The sequence below is a fragment of the Aethalodelphis obliquidens genome, unplaced genomic scaffold (assembly GCF_003676395.1).
Source record: "Aethalodelphis obliquidens isolate GAN/ISIS:26980383/991018 unplaced genomic scaffold, ASM367639v1 scaffold23, whole genome shotgun sequence".
NCBI classification, from domain to species: Eukaryota; Metazoa; Chordata; class Mammalia; order Artiodactyla; family Delphinidae; genus Aethalodelphis; species Aethalodelphis obliquidens.
In genome coordinates this window covers 23,869,339-23,885,992 of record NW_020837967.1, presented here as the reverse complement: position 1 = coordinate 23,885,992, position 16,654 = coordinate 23,869,339, and the positions used below count along the sequence as shown (strand labels likewise).

At 51.4% G+C, this 16,654-nt stretch overlaps 1 long non-coding RNA gene across 6 annotated transcripts in view; it reads right to left on the bottom strand.

The window, feature by feature from the left end:
• The window catches only part of LOC113628407 (uncharacterized), a 9,586-nt gene extending 2,562 nt beyond the window's left edge, over positions 1–7,024 (bottom strand). For 2 of the 6 annotated variants that reach the window (XR_003436049.1, XR_003436052.1), the window contains exons 1-4: positions 6,775–7,023; positions 5,216–5,292; positions 3,621–4,981; positions 1,169–1,262 (exon numbers count right to left, since the gene is read on the bottom strand). This is a non-coding gene — a long non-coding RNA (uncharacterized LOC113628407). Of the gene's footprint in view, positions 1–1,168; positions 1,263–2,311; positions 2,437–3,620; positions 4,982–5,215; positions 5,293–6,774 lie in introns of all 6 variants that reach the window. The other 4 variants (XR_003436050.1, XR_003436054.1, XR_003436051.1 and 1 more) reach the window with 4 other exon arrangements.
• Between the last annotated feature and the right edge of the window lie 9,630 nt (positions 7,025–16,654).

The following is a 16,654-nucleotide window of genomic DNA, read 5'->3' as shown; positions in this document are numbered from 1 at the left end:
GGAGGGGAGGGGAGGGGAGAGGAGGGGAGGGGAGGGGGAGGAGAAGAAGAAGAAGAGGACTGAGCAGGCGAAGAGGATGAAGACGACGCACCTCCACTGGCTGTGGGTGCGATGAGGCGCTTGAATGAGGAGCTTGTGACCACGGTCTACATCTTCCCTTCCGCCGGTGTGTCTGCCCTCCTTCCTCTCTGGCTCCCCTTCTCAGTGTCCCTTAGGGGGTCCGCTTTCTTCTGCCGTTCCCTACAGGCTACACCTACAGAGGGCCGTTCCACCGTGGGCACTGCAGGAGGCTAATCAGGGAAGTCAAATCCAAGGCCCTTGTCCTCACGCAGCTCACAGCTCCACTGGGGACACTAGCTCTCGAATGTGACAACCAGAGACCACACACCAAAGGGAGTACGTGTCTGGCCCAAGATTCCTCCCACTGCCCCGAATGCTTTCAACTTCTGGACAGTCGGAACCTGAGCTCCCGACGAACTGGGCCAGCGTCTGTGCGTGTCTGCATGCGGTGGCGGCAGCAGAAGCCACAGAGGGATGCTGACCGCCCAGACTGCGTGTGCAGCTGGAGAAGAAAAGGGGTACAGGACAGAACGCTAGGTAGCATCAGCCTGCAGGGACAGGCAGAAGAAAGTGGAGGCCCTGATGGACACGAGAAGTAGCAGCCAGGGAGGAAGGAGGGCAGACACACCGGAGGAAGGGAAGATGCAGACCGTGGCCACGAGCTCCTCGTTCAAGTGCCTCATCGCACCCACAGCCAGTGGAGATGAGTCTTCATCCTCTTCGCCTGCTCAGTCCTCTTCTTAACAACGGTCTCACCCCGCTTGCCTTGGCGGCTCACTTATTTCCCCTCCCCTCCAGCAACAGATCCAGCCTGATTTCCTCCTTCCTGCCTCATTTTCTAAAATCCACAGGCCAGGGAGTTCCCCGGTGGTCCAGTAGCTAAGACTCCACCTTCCAATGCAGGGGGCACGGGTTCGATCCCTGGCAAGGGAACTAAGATCCCACGTACCGCATGGTGTGGCCAAAAATTTTTTTTAAAAAGTTCAAAAATTAAAAAAAGAATGAAATCCACATGCCAGGGAGTGTCATCCATGTGAGAAAAGCAAGGCTCTGGACTCTTCCCTCCCTCCCCCCACCCCTCCACTTCCGCCTTCCTGCTGCCTCTCACCTGCCGTAGGTCAGGAGAGGACGTGCAGAATTCCTGTGCTGGACCGGCCTCAGGCTGGGTGCTCCGCCAGAAAAGGCTTCCGCTGCCACCGTGCCTGAAATGCCAACATTATCACCAATTCCTTTGGTGAAGAGTTCCTGGTACCTGTCTTCAAATGTAAACATGCTTGGAAGGGTAACCAACAGCCTTTGTCTCTAACACTGCGGAGAAAATCATTCGAAGACCTCTTTGATGTGTCTTGGAGAATCAAATACCTCGGAAGCCTGGGGCAGGGGCACGGTTGGCACCAAGAGATGGTTTAGGGAGCAGAGAGGGAAGGTGGCGGGGCTGATGAAATCTTAACCCATTTTGCAATTTTGCCCTGGATTACCTCGTCCCCTGGTTTGGGTTCGGGGGAAGGGGCGATCATTCATTTGTAACTGAGGCTGTAGGTGCTCCAGCCATACCCCCGGGCCTTCCTCAGAATTTACCCGCAGACGTTTTCCAAATAACAGTGGGGAAAGTCAAACCATCTGGACAGTTAATGCCCTGCAGAAACGAATGGGGGTCAAGTCTGGGGTGTTCCGCATGGTCGCCCAGAGGGTCCCCGGCAGCATTGGACCCCATGGCCCCCAGCAGTTCCCCGTTCATTACTGACCCTCAGAGCGCTTCCTGGATGGCCCCTGGAAGGAACTATTCACACCCAAACTCTGTTTCAGGTCTTGCTTTGAGGGGGCAATACAGACTGTATAAGGAATTTTTCCCTGTTATTCCCAAGACCGATTGGGGCAGGGCGGGGGGCGAGAATAAAGTCCACCAGCTCTCAAAAAAGAAAAAACCACACACTCACGACCCATAATTCAGAAATATGCATCAAAATTTTAAATGCCCATATGTTTTGACCCAGTAATCCTACTTCTAGAAGTTTACCTTAAGGAAACTAACAGACTGGGTGCAAAAATGTACGCAGAAGGACGTTTATCATCATGCAGAAGAGTAAAAATGGGGAAGCGATTTATATTTCCAGCAACAGCAAATTGGCTAATAAGTTATAGTAACCCTATGTTGCCATTAGAAATAACTGCAGATTTTTCTATGTCTTTGGTAAGTTAAGTGAAAACGCAGGCGACAAAACATCATGGAATCTACTTTTGTCACTAGTACCTCCCTAGGTGACCGTGTGGGCGTATCTGGAGGATGACAGCAGAATGTTAACAGTGGTTGGTCATCTTTGGCTGGAAAGACGGGGATTGCGGCTCATGTTCATTTCCTTTTTACACCTTTCTGAACTAAGAAAATGAATTATGCTTTTTTAATGATTGATACAACTTTTAAAACTGAAAAAAAAATTTTGTAAAGAGAAGCCAGTGGCCTCAGCCACGTAGAACTGAATTCCACAGCCAACCCCGCCTGTCCTCCCATCAGGAGCTACTGGTCTCATCGGCTAGGGGACTGGGGCAGACCCCCAGAAGGGAGGCATCCTCCTCAGCCGGCCGACGCTGGGCCGGGCGGCTCTAAGCCAGCCAGCCCCAGCCGACCTGGAGGCCGGGCGGTGGGGGGGAGGGGGGCGTGCAGCGCGCGTCACGTGTCCTGCGTGTGTGGCCCCAGCTGACTCGGAGGAAACGCGCGCAGCCCAGCATCCAAGCTCGGTCGCGCCCCGCCTCCCTGCAGACACAGCCCTGCCCCCGCCCGCCTAGAGCCCCAGCTGGCACTCAGCGGGTCCCTTTCCAATTTGCGGCACATTCAGGAGTTCGGTATTCCCACGGGAAGAGCTCGTTGCCATGGCGATGCGAGCCTCCCAACCCCAGGACCGCCCGGGAGGCCGAGTCCTCCCCCAGCACGGCCCGCCCCCGCCCGCTGGAGAGGGTCGCGGCGTGGGGGAGGGCGGCGTCAACGACGGACCCAGGTGAGAGGGAAGGGGAGGAAGGCCTGCTTGCGAGCCCCCTGGCCGCTCTGCCCTTTCCAGCCCCCTCGGGTCCAGGGGCAGATGCCGCCTCTGGTTCTGGAGCGTCTGGGTGGGGATGTCGGACGCTCCGATTTCCTCCCAGCGTCTTCCAAGAACGCCAGGGCATCTGTAAAAGTTTCTGGAACGCAGCACTCAGGAAAGAAGCGCTAACCTCCGGCCCCCGCAGTCCAGACTGAAAAGTCGGGAGGGGTGAGGAGAGGGAGGAGGGGGAGGCGACCGGCCGGTCCCGCGAAGGCGGGGGGCAGGCAGGCGGGGCCTCCTGCGCGGCCCTGGAGGGGCCGGGGTCACGGACGAGGCCCGGCCCCGGGACGGCGCAGCCACGCCCGGCGGCTACGCGGGGAGGGAGGGGGCAGTCACGTGCGCCTGCTCACCGGGGCCCCGCCCCCGCCCAGGCCCCGCCCACCTCCCAACCTCCCCAGAGCTCCCGGATGCCTCCTCCCCGGGCAGCCGGGGGCTCAGGACCCGCAGGCCTCAGCGCCGGGAGGAGACGTGTCTCCTGTTACTCACCGCAGGTGGCTGCCCCGGGGAAAGCTCCGAGTGCATCACCGACTGGCCTGGAAAGCCTTCCATCTCTGCTCTAGCAGCAGCAGCAGCTCTTTGATGAATTGTGTCTCGTGGCTTTGCAGCCTCCAGCCATACCATGCTGTAAACCCCTGGGTGCCTGCTGGCTCCGATCTGGCTTCCCTCCTCCTGCTGCCTCAAGACTCAGGGACTTGCAGTCGCAATAATCCTTGATTTTTCCAAGAGTTTTTTTTCCCCCTCCAGCCTCTCCGTGCACCCACCCACTCCTACACCTGACGTTTTCCTTCAACTACACCCTGCCCTGCTTCAGGTCCACAGACACACAGGCCTCGTGCCTTCCCATCCATCACCAGTCCAGTGAGAAGTCAGCTCACCCGAGAGGTAAGAGCACAGACGCCCCCGGCCAGCTGTCCACGCGGCCCAGGAGAGAGAGGCCACACCCAGCAGCAGGCCCCTGTGCAAAGAGCTCTTTTGCGAACCCCAGGCATCGTATTTCCAGAGTGAGCCACATGTAGAAAGGATTAGCTGTTTCACCCAGCAAGCCCACATCTGTAGTTACATTCTAACAGGGATACACCTACCCTGGTTATTAATCCTCCTGCTTTAGGATATAAGCGGATCACCAGCTGGGGTCAGGAAAAGAACCCTGCCCCAACCCATCCTCACCTGCCCCGTCTCCTGTGGTGCAGTGTTGCACTTCTGTCCGCAAACCAAGTTCACGGCCACCAACGGAGGCACCTCTGAGACAGGACAGCTCCAGTCTGTGCTGGAGAAGACATCCACTCAGTCACGTGAGTACGTGTGAAGAATCTACTTCGGGCAAGACGTCAGTCCCCACTGTGGCAGAAACAAAGTTGATTCCTGCACGGCCCTTGTCACTTCTGTGCCAAGAAACGCTGAAGTGGGAGGCCACAAACTGTGCGTGGTTTCTGGGACTTCTTGCCCTGAGGCGCCCGGGTGTATCAGGTGGCCTCGGGGAAACCAGCTGGGGTTTGGGTGGTATTTCCAAGCCTGCTGCCAACAAGGAAGGGAGCTGTTTCCTCTGGCCTCTGCTGATGGGGCCTCTCCCTCCCGTGAGCAGCCGGAGAGGCCAGGGCAGCTGTGTTTCCTTCTCTGATTCATTCTCTTCTGACCTCATAACTGCAGGCACTGGACACTTCCAGAAGTCTCCATTTCCCTGGGTGGGACCCACAGGAGTGATGCAGGTTGAGAGCCAGGACTTACTCTTTCCAGATCAGCAGGCCTGGAAGCCACAGTGAAGTGACATCCCCAGGAGGCCATAATCCCCAGTCACTCAGGCCTGGCCGGGGTGGGCTGACCACGCGATCCAGCATCCGAATCGGGACCTGTCCGTAATGAGAAGAGGCCCCGTGGATAATTACATGGGACTTTCCTGAGCAAACCAGGATGCGTTCACCTAACCTGAGGGGTCATCTCCGCTGGAAAGGGCCATGACCAGGACACCACGGAGACTCGACAGTGTCGGCCCCTCCCTGATGATGTCCCTGTGCCCCCTTCTGTGGACAGGTCTCCACCTACCCCAGCCCTTGCCCCCTCCTCTGCTCCTCTGCCCCCTGTACCTGAAGCACCTGCATTTCCACTCTCCAGCGTTGGATCAGCCCAACCATCTGTTTTTATTGGTACTGGCTCCAGGATGCTGGGAGATTAAATAGAGATTGTGATCAGTCATGTTTGTCGAGTGAGTAAATCTGGGTGGACCCCATTGCACAGTTAGGCTTTCTACCCTCGACTGCTTCCTCCACATTGCTCTGTTGTCCTGCTGGCTTTCTCGTTTCTCACGGTAGTGTTCCAAACCTTCTCTAGCCCGAATCCCCATCCACCCCCGATTCTTGCCAGGTGCCCCAACTTCCCTGAGAACAAAAAACAAAAACAAAACAAACTTGAGATGCGAACCTGTCAGACTTTCTAAACTCCCCTCCACCTCTGAACTACACGGATCGACAGACGCCCCTCTTCAGGGAAGACTGCCCCTCCTTCCCCCCATCTGCGTGGTCCCCACAGGGGCACGTGCTCACGTCCGGCCGCCTCTGCACAGCCTCGCACAACCTATTGACCCCTGTTGGATTCCTACAGACTCAGGATGGACCAGTGAGAAACTTTCCCTAGAATTCTGGGTTTGGGGCCAAGAGGGTCAGTCTAGTGCCTCTCCTGTGGCTGCAGCCTCAGCCTTGTTTCCCACGAAGACTGAAGAAGCCGAGGACCTGCAGGGGCCAAGAGAAGAATGAGGAGGATTCGGAGGGGGCCTGAGAGCCAAGTAGGGAGAGTCTGGAACATTCTGGAAGCTCCTGAGGCCCAGCCATGCTTCTGTTGTTGTTTTGTTTTTGTTTTTTAACTTAACTGATTTAAGTTGGTTTCTCTTAAACAGACTCACAGACTTAGAAAACTTATGGTCACCAAAGGAGAAAGCTGGGGGTGGGGGCAGGATAAATTAGGAGGTTGGGATTAACATATACACACGACTGTATATAAAATAGATAATCAACAAGGACCTACTGTATAGCACAGGGAACTCTACTCAATATTCTGTAATAACCTATAATGGAAAAGACTCTGAAAAAGAATAGGTGTATGTATGTATAACTGAATCACTTTGCTGTACACCTGACACTAACAACATTGTACATCAACTCCAATATAAAATTGTTTTAAATAAAAATAAAGAATAAATTGGTTTCTCTCACTTATAATCAAAGGCCTCTTATATAACGCAAGCTGTTTCTCTCACTTATAATCAAAGGCCCCTTATATAACGCAAGCTGCTTTTCCCTCCTGTCTCTGGCTGATTTCCTCCTCAATTCAGTCCCCATGCTGGCCATGCTTGTTTTATCACTCGCGTCAGTTCTCTTGAACCTTCAGTCGTGTTAGTTACAAATATGCTCATCTCCCCATCCCAAAACTAAATAAATAAGCAAAGGATCCAGAAGCTTCTGTCCCTGTCCCCTCTGCTCTCGCCAATTCCATTTTCTCACCTCCCACGTCGCACCCAATCTACTGCGTGCTCTGGCTCCCCGCCCCCTTCCCTCTTTCCCGATGAGCATTGCAAGCCACGCCCACTTGCTAGCCTCGTGCTGCTTGTCTGCAGACCTGGCATCAGCAACCGCCTTGTCTTGAAACTCACACTTCTCTTGAGGCTTTTCCTCCTGGTTCTTGTTGCTCTTAACACAGAGAAGCTTGACCTGCAGAAGTGGTACCAGGATCTAAAGGTACTAGGGATCTAAAGCTCTAGACTTTTTCAACCTTCCTCTCATCCCATAAACATGCAACTGCCCTGTGCCCACTCTTCCGGTGCCCCACAGAGGGAGGCTGACTCATCTCAGGAAACAGCTGGAGTTGAGGTGGTAATGGGCGAGTCATTTTGCTCTTGTGATAACACTGTCAAATGTGGATTACAGTGGAAGGGGATGGGGGGCAGGAATGGGGTGGAAGAGGGGGCTAAAGGTGTATTACTGAGGTTCTAAACATTTTTATGACATTTAAGGTTCTATTTTCACTTTCATGTTAATCTGTGCTTGATGGTGTGTTTCAATTTACCATCCCATCGGCGCCAAGTAATCGCCAACCTTTAGTGCCATAGTTCATAAGTGGAATGTATGCTCAGTGTTTCAGAAAATTTCTGCTTCTGAAGTGAGTCCCTTTCTCCCTCACATTGGAAAGGACTGACTCAAGGGATAAGCATCTTTGAAATGTGAGAGCTGTCTCTGTTCCTAGCGGCACTAGATGGAAAAGAAGACCTCAGTCCTGCCCTCAAAGATTCATAGGTTCATTAGAAAAACACCACAAGCACACTTGAAAAGTTAATTATAAGCATAAAGCAAGAATGTGAGACGTGGCACACGTGGTGTGATATAGGGTGACGCAGACAACGCTTTTTCCACGGGAGATCAGAGGCGGGAGAGCCTTCCCCGTGTGGGAATAACCAGCCGAGGCTTCCTCGGTTGGTGGCGCTACTGGTCTGGGAGGTGAGTGGGGGCCTTAGATGAAAAGTAAGAACAATGGAGGAAAAGAAAGAGAGAGGGATGCTTGGTGCAAAGAAGTCCAAGAGCCTGCAAGGTCCTGAGCTTGGGGTCACGATCAGGCTGGACTGAATGGAGGGTTCTCACGGGGACACAACAGACAACGCTTGCTTACCTTCCATCAAACTGAGCACATACCCAGGCCATCAACACGGCCAGGACGCCCACCATTTTTGTTCAAGAATTTCTTATTTGATATTTTACAAACAGCATCAAGAAGACATTATGGGAAAAATCGGAACGGAGTTGGACTTCCTTATGCTTGTGTTATGGTGTTTAACAGTGTTGTATATTCGCCTTCTTTGGAGGGTAGAGGGGGCACTACCAGCGGCTAGGTCCTCCGAAGGTCTAACGCAGCCTTTCAGGAGAACGTTAAGTTGAGGCCATGTTTTGGGCAACTTGAATTCCAAGTGCGGCAGCTACACACTGCATGTCTTGATGTGCAGACGGTCCCAAAGGGCAATGACTGCCTCAAATTCTCTGGGCTCTGAGTTACTCACCAAGATTAATTCAGGGTTTCAGATCCTTTGTTGCACGGTGCACGCTTCCAGGGCTACACACGTGAGAGGTTTCTTCATGGCAGTGATTATACCTCTTCGTTTCATTGCCATTGTTGATTGGCATTGGCTGGAAGACAGAATGTCCCCTCGAATGCAAAGCCTTTCTTGCAGAATATTCCCTAAAACAACCGAGGAGGTTTATTGCTTTGATTAACTTGACAGTCTGGAGACAACGGTTATCCAACTTTCTCACCCTTCTGGGTTAGTCGGACACTACCTTGCTGTTGTCACCTGTGCCCACCCTGTGCTTGGGACACTGGAGGTCTGGGCATAGGATGCCGTGAGTCACAGATATTGTGAAATGAGTGACTGAATGAATAAATGAACAATTAAGGAGGATTCATGCTAAGAGAAGGTATCCCAAACGTGGCACTGAGAGGGAGGTTGGGATAGATGATTGCTAGGTCTCTTCCAAGTGCAAGAACTCTCCTTAGATTGGGGAGGGGCTGAGGGAGGATGTTCAATTCTCTAATAGGTCTCAAGAGAGGTCCGCTCTCAGTCCCTTCCCTAGAGCTCTCTTGGAAAGATCCCATCACCACTGTCAGTAGTCTATTTCAGTTTCTTCGAGTCTCAGGGAAGAAAGTTCTTTCTAGCAGCCAACTCAGCTCCCTCAAACTGCAGTTGAACTGATTCCGTCCGTCTGGTTCTTCAGTGAAAACAGCTCTTCTTAGGGTCAGGGGTGAAACGACTGCTAAGGCCAGTCTAGGATTAAAGTCTTGGTGGGGAGGAGAAGAGAGGCCTTTACAGAGACGCCGGTCAAGGTGATGAGGCCCTGCAGGCGGCAGGGAGGAGCCCCGGGGATTCGTTCAGGAAGTAATTACAGCAACAGCGCAGATGTCCAGGCCGCGCCCCTGCCCGGGCACGGCCCTGAGTGGAGGTGGATGGCTTCAGTTATCCGGGCATCTTGATGGGTGGGCCCTGCACACGCTCTGGGGAAGACGGGAGGAAACAAGCTCCAGATCAGTCACTCCGACTGTCACTGGATGGAGGGCGTTTAGCACCTGTGGGACCAGAGGGACAACAGGTCCACAGAAGCAGAGAGGGAAACGGAAAGTCACTGGGCCAGGATTGGGAAAAAAGGGACAAACGAAGCACTGAGACCCATCCTTTTTAGGCTGATTTGCACAAAGGTAGTGACAATGAAGTCACCTAGGTGGGAGTGGACAGTGGGGTTCAGGCCTGGGAATTCCCCGGCCTCACGTGTGGCCCAGGGCTGGGGCCTTAAAGGGAGCCCCAGACCAGAGACGGCGGGTCTCACAGGCAAAAAGGAGGGGGATGCCATAAACTCAGGTGAGGCAAGGAGATGAGAAGTAGTGAAAGCAGCCTCCTGAAGGCTTCTGGAGGAGGACAGAGCAGGGTGCCACTCCCAGCCTGTCCCAGAAGTTCAACAATCCTCACCACGAGCAGAAACTCCGTCCCTCGCTGCCCCTGGGCTACTGTGTGGGGTGGAGGGCGGTGGATGGGTGTGTGCGCGTGCGTGCATTTATATACGGAGAATTCTTTTTCCTTGAGAAATGTTTGTGTGTGTCCAGCATTTAACATACAGTATTTCATAAATGTTTGTTAAATGAATAGCGCTAACATTCATTGCACTTCTACTGCTTCTCAGGGTTTTACAGGAATGATTTCATTTAATCCACCTAATCATCCTATGACTTTTTAAAATCCCTCTTTCATGGATGAAAAGAAAAAAAACACTGAGGCTCAAATAAATGAAGTAACGTGTTCAGCTACTAGGGGACATATGTGTGGAGTGGAAGGAAAGAAGGGCCAGAGAGAAGAAAGGAACAAGAGAGGGCGGGAGGAAGATCTTAGAAACGGGCTGTCAGAAGGCTCAGAGAATTTCTTTTGAAAATCGCTTTGACTCAGCAAAACTGTGCCCAGCACACAGATCCCCTTTCAGTCCTCTTTACCGCCGGTGTTGAGTCCTGTGAGGAGCTGTGAAAATGAGCCCAGCCCCACGTGGGACTGAAAGGGAATAAATGACAGGGCAGGATTTTAAATGAATGTCAATACGCCACGAGCACCCCGAGCGCTTTGGGCTGCGGACAGTGGGATGGACAGACGCTGGGGTGCTTGTTGTTCAGGCTGCTGACCGTCGAGAAATGATCCTGTGAGCCTCGTATCAACAGGTTTTATTGGGGATAACAGCCATCAAAACCTTCGAGGGACTGAAGAGGAACATGAACGGGAAAATAAAGGTTAGATGACCTCACAGAAGGGCACACTCAATGTCCTGCCTCGGGTGCAGGGAAGCAGGACACAGTTTTGGCTGTGAGCTCCCCAGCAGCTTAAGCAAGGAGTGAAAGCATCAGGTAACAGGAGCTGTGGTGTTCACAGGGCAAAAGCGAACCCCCGGTTTAGAGGAAGCACGGCGCGTTCTCTTTGCTGAAACCTCAGATATTTTTGCCTTGCAAACATCCTCAACAGCGTCCCGCGACGTCACAGTCTGTAGAGTTCATGTTTATGTCGCCGGACTCCATGCCGGTCGGTTCAGAGACGCCGCAGCATCCTCCAAGGGCAGCAACCCAAAGGCATCACGAGACGCCACTGGTCAGAAAGGGCCTTTGTTGCCGCGACTGTTCCTACTGCTTCCTCGGGGCCAAAGCCCACAGCGAGAGGAGCCGCCGTAGGCTTCAAGAAGGAACGAAACTGAGTTATTTGTACTGAGGGGGATGGACCTAGAGACTGTCATACAGAGTGAAGTAAGTCAGAAAGAGAAAAAGAATACTGTATGCTGACATATATATATGGAATCTAAAAAAAAAAAAAAGGTCATGAAGAACTTAGGGGCAAGATGGGAATAAAGATGCAGACCTGCTAGAGAACGGACTTGAGGAGACAGGGAGGGGGAAGGGTAAGCTAGGACGAAGTGAGAGAGTGGCATGGACATATATACACTACCAAACGTAAAATAGATAGCTAGTGGGAAGCAGCCGCATAGCACAGGGAGATCAGCTCGGTGCTTTGTGACCACCTAGAGGGGTGGGATAGGGAGGGTGGGAGGGTGGGAGATGCGAGAGGGAGAGGATATGATATGGGGGTTAGATGTATACATATAGCTGATTCACTTTGTTATAAAGCAGAAACTAACACACCATTGTAAAGCAATTATACTCCAATAAAGATGTTTAAAAAAAAAAAAATGCCACCCAGGGAGTCCCACCGGAGGTCTCGTTCCCAATGGCCTGAGGCAGCCGGCCCTGCCCAGGAACAGGAAGGATCCAGTCGCCTGGAGACAGCCCTGAACAGACCCAGGCAGAAAATGGCAAAGTGCTTCAGAGGTATTAGAAGGTGCAGATCAAAGGAAAGCAGCCTCCTCGAAGGGCCGTCTCCCACAGCTCCTTTCTGGACAGCATGGGAGCAGAAGTGCAATGCCTCAGCAACCGGTCCACGGTCGCATCATGGCCCATTGTTCACGGCTGCTGGCTGGGGTCCTACAGGTGTTAAGGTCAGATTTTGACTTTGGTTCAATTCAGATGGGCTGGACCTTTTGTACGTGCCCAGGATTTCTGAGTGAACGACACGGAGCAGCTCAGTTCATCCGCACTGACAGCCCCGAGGTGGGCGACTTTATTATTCACATTTTCACATTAGGAAATTGAGGCTTCAAGAGGGAGAGGCCTGAGAAACATACCTTTGTTGGGATGGTATTCGCTGGGATTCCTGCGGCCGCGGGGCTAAGTGCAGAGGTCCTCCAGTCTCTCCATTTCCCAGGTTGGTGAAGACAGACTTGTCTGTGACTGCTTTTTATATCACTCTTCCAATTCAAAAGAAAAAAGACTTGGCAAGCTATAAACAGAGCTCCCCACCACCCCCAAAAACTCGATCACTCGATCATGAAAATGTCGATTACCATGCCAGAGGAAATGACTGTCCCACCTCCCCTCCACCCTCCTTCCTTCCAGCCCAGGTATTTGTGAAGACTTCACCACGTCCTTACAAGTCCTAGCTATTACAAACACGGCTGCAATGACCGCTGGGCTGCATGTATCCTTTCGGACCATGTTTTTCTCTGGGTATGTGCCCAGGAGTGAGACTGCAGGATCGTATGGTAGTTCCATTTTTAGTTTTTTAAGGATCCTCCATACTGTTCTCCATAGTGGCTGTATCAATTTCCATTCCCACCAACAGTGCAGGGGGGTTCCCTTTTCTCCACACCCTCTCCAACATTTGTTGTTTGCAGATTTTTTTGAATATAGCTATTCTGACTGGTGTGAGGTGATACCTCATTGTAGTTTTGATTTGCATTTCTTTAACAGTTAGCGATGTTGAGCATCCTTCCATGTTTTTGTTGGCAATCTGTATGTCTTCTTTGGAGAAATGTCTGCTTAGGTCTTCTGCCCATTTTGGGATTGGGTTGTTTGTTTTTATGATATTAAGCTGCATGAGCTGTTTGTAAGTTTTGGAGACTAAATCCCTTGTTGGTTGCATCGTTCGCAAATATTTTCTCCCATTCTCTGGGTTGTCTTTTTGTTTTGTTTATGGTTTGTACACACTGCTATATTTAAAACGGATAACCAACAAGGACCTACTGTATAGCACAGGGAACTCTGCTCAATACTATGTAACAACCTAAATGGGAAAAGAATTTGAAAAAGAATAGATACATACATAGGTATAAGTGAATCACTTTGCTGTATGCCTGAAACTAACACAACATTGTTAATCAACTATACTCCAGTATAAAATAAAAAGTTAAAAAAAAAAAAAAGAATTTACCACGTCCTGTTCCCAGGCATGCGGGGTTCAAAGATGAGCAGAACGTAGTCCCCGTGCTCAAGGGCTCACGCTCTATCGAGGAGACAAACAAACAGCTGAAGGCTCCCATGCCGGCAGGAAGGGCTAGCTCAAGGACCACAGAGAGGGGGCCCCCAGGTGGGGGAGTACAGAGAGAAAGCGTCCCCTGCCCGAGATGGCACAATAATCTCTAACGTCCGTCCCAAGAGGCAGCTGCGCTGACCCAGCAGGGGTGCTGGGCTTGCACTGACTCACCCCCACCCTCAGCCCAGGGATGAAAGACGGTGGCCCCAGTCTGCGGTGCTGGACTCGTACAAGAAACGTGAAGCCTGTGGTTCATCTCTCCCAGAGACCCGTTTAAAATGTGGTCCAAGCTTGGAGCCCCGAAAAAAGCAGAACTCTCTTAAATGCCCAGCACAACATGTGGACTATTATCCACTGTACATCCACTTCCTGGAATATTAATCTCTCATTTTAAGTGATACCTGTTAAGACTCTACATCTGAAATTCTTCCAACAGGGACTTCCCTGGCAGTCCAGTGATTAAGACTCCGCGCTTCCACTGCAGGGGACATGGGTTTGATCCCTGGTCTGGGAAGATCCCACAAGCGACTAAGCCCATGTGCCACAACTACTGAGCCCACGTGCCGCAACTACTGAGCCCAAGTGCTGCAACTACTGAAGCCCACGTGCCTAGAGCCCATGGTCTGCAACAAGAGAAGCCACCGCAATGAGAAGCCCACGCACCACAACAAAGAGTAGCCCCCACTCGCTGCAACTAGAGAAAGCCCGCATGCAGCAACGAAGACCCAACGCAGCCAAAAAAAAAAAAAGAAAAAAGAAAAACAGTAAAGCTTCTACAGTCATCCCCCGCCCCTTATCCAAAGAGGATACGTCCCAAGACCCCAGTGGATGCCTGCGAGAGTACCCAGCCCTGTATATGCTATGGTTTTCCCTTACATACCTATGACAATGTTCAATTTATAAGTTAGGCAGAGTAAGAGATTAACAATAATAACTAATAATAATATAGAACAGTTATAAAAAATACACTGTAATAAAGGTTATGTGAATCTGCTCTCTCTCTCTCAAAGCATCTTACTGTACAAATGTAATGCCTTTGCCACCTTAAGAAAGCACTTACCACACACTGTGGCTGTAACTTTTGCAGTCTGAGGTGTGACAGCAAAACTAGCAGGAATTTTTTTTCCTTCTTCACAATTTCACGGGTAGAAGATTCGTTCTTACCATACATAGCAACCTCAGCATACGATTTTTTTGCCTTCCTTATTAAGTGGAGAACTTTCACCTTTTCACTTAAGGAAGCACCTTACAGCTGCTCATTGGCACATCCAAATTGCTGACATCACTCCGCTTGTGCTTTGGGGCCAATATTAAGTACAATTAGGGTCACTTAAACACAAGCACTGCGGTACCACAACGGTGTATCTGACAACCGAATGGCTACGAGGTGACCAACAGGTGGGATGTGCTGGACAAAGGGGTGATGCATGTCCTGGGCAGATTTCATCCCGCTACTGAGAACGGCATGCAATTTAAAATGTATTGTTTATTTCTGGAATTTTCCATTTAATATTTTCAGACTGTGATTGACTGCAGGTAATTGAAACCACGGATCAGGGGAAGAATGACTGAATTGTGTTTTAGTATTTGCATATTAAATTAGTATTTGCATATTAAAAAGGGTAAGTAGAATTCTAAAAGATACATGCACCCCAGTGTTCATAGCAGCACTATTCACAATAGCCAAGACATGGAAACGACCTAAATGTCCATTGACAGAGGAATGGATAAAAAAGACGTGGTTCATATATACAATGGAATACTACTCAGCCATAAAAAAGAACGAAATCATGCCATTTGCAGCAACATGGATGGACCTAGAGATTATCGTACTAAGCAAAGTCAGTCAGAAAGAGAAAGAAAGAAAAACCCCATATGATATCACTTATATGTAGAATCTCAAATATGACACAAATGAACTTATCTACAAAATAGAAACAGACTCACAGACATAGAGAACAGACTGGTGGCTGCCAAAGGGGGGGAGCTGGTAGGCGAGGGATGGACTGGGAGTTTGGGATGAGCAGATGCAAACTATAGAATGGATAAACAACAAGGTCCTACTGTATAGCATCTGTGCAATTCAACATCCTGTGATAAACCATAATGGAAAAGAATACAAAAAGAATATATATATATATATATATATATATATATATATGTATAACTGAGTCACTTTGCCATACAGAAGAAATTAGCACAATATTGTAAAACAACTATACGTCAATAAAATTTTTTTAAAGGGTAAGTAGAAAAATAAAAAAACAAAAAGAAGAAAAAAAGGGTAAGTAGAAATACTCTTTTTTTGACACTTAAAATTTTTTTCATTTTTAGTGACCTGTATTGCTTTCTTTAGAAATACTCTTGATATTGGTCAGCAGCTCTTAGGTGAGATCCTGGCAGCACTGGGGGTGTTTCCTCCTTCTGTTTCCTAAGTGCTCTGCAGTGTGGTCACGTTGTCAGGGACTGTGACTGCACACACATGTGCGTGTGAGCACACGTGTCGGGCAGCGTCCTCACGTTCCGCGTCCCCTCCTCACACGCTGTCGGGGAGAGGAACTGGGAGGTGAAGGGAGGGGAGCATCTGGACTTAGCGGAGGCTGGCCGCTCCTTTGGGAGGGTCGTCCGGAGAGCCACAGTCAGGGGCAACTGTGTCCCCAGGTAGCCTCCTTGTGCCCCTTGGGGATCCTGCCTGGGCTGATGTCCCCTAGACTGGAATTCTCTCGCTGTAGAGATAGCTTTGAAGCCGACACAGGACCTACCCCCAGTAGGAAGCACTCCAAGTCCACAGACACTGCTGGGACCATGGCAGGCAAGTCCCGATCTCCTGTGGCCCTCGAGGGTCCACTAGAGGCTCCTGAGGGTCCTGCCTGGGCAGGGAGAAGCGGGGTCTTCTGAGGGCAGCGCTCTGCATGCTGGCTGACCCTGCTGGCTCATCTCTGGGCTCTGGAATTTTCCTACTCACTTGGACACACTGCCTGGGAGGCCCCGGAGGCCGAGCCAGCTCCCAGAGGCTCCCTGGTGCAGGTGGTCCCGGGGGCACGGGGTGGGTGGGGAGAGCCCTCACCCCGTCGCCTCTGCGTGGGCTGGCAGTTCTGGAAGGGACCAAGGGGATTCCAGCCTCTAGGTCCTGCCTCGAGGTCCAGCCCCATCACGGAGCCAAGGGTTTGGCTCAGCGGTACTGGGCCTGAGGCCCTGGGGTCCTGGCTACTCTCCTCCCCTCCCCCATTTCCCCTCCCCCTCCCCTCCCCCCTTTCCCCTCCCTCTCCCTTCCCCTCCCCTCCCCCTCCCCCTCCCCTCCCCAAAGGTGCCTGCTGACAGCAACCTGTTTTCTCCTTTGTGCCTCACAGCTGAGATGCCTTTGCCCAGCTTGGGGCAGGCCGGCGGGGCAGTCGCGGGGAGGCCCCGAACAGAGAGAGGAGCATTTGGGGGGCCCCAAAGCCACAGAGGCCCCCGGGGCCCTCAGCTGCCGCAGCTGACGAGCTTGGCTAAAGAAGGCCCGAGCACCTGTTTAATCTCGAGAGGAAGACGGCAAGTAGGGCCGTTCCCTCTAACACGCCCCATTAAATATTCCTGGAATCCAAATGCAAACGGAAAAGAA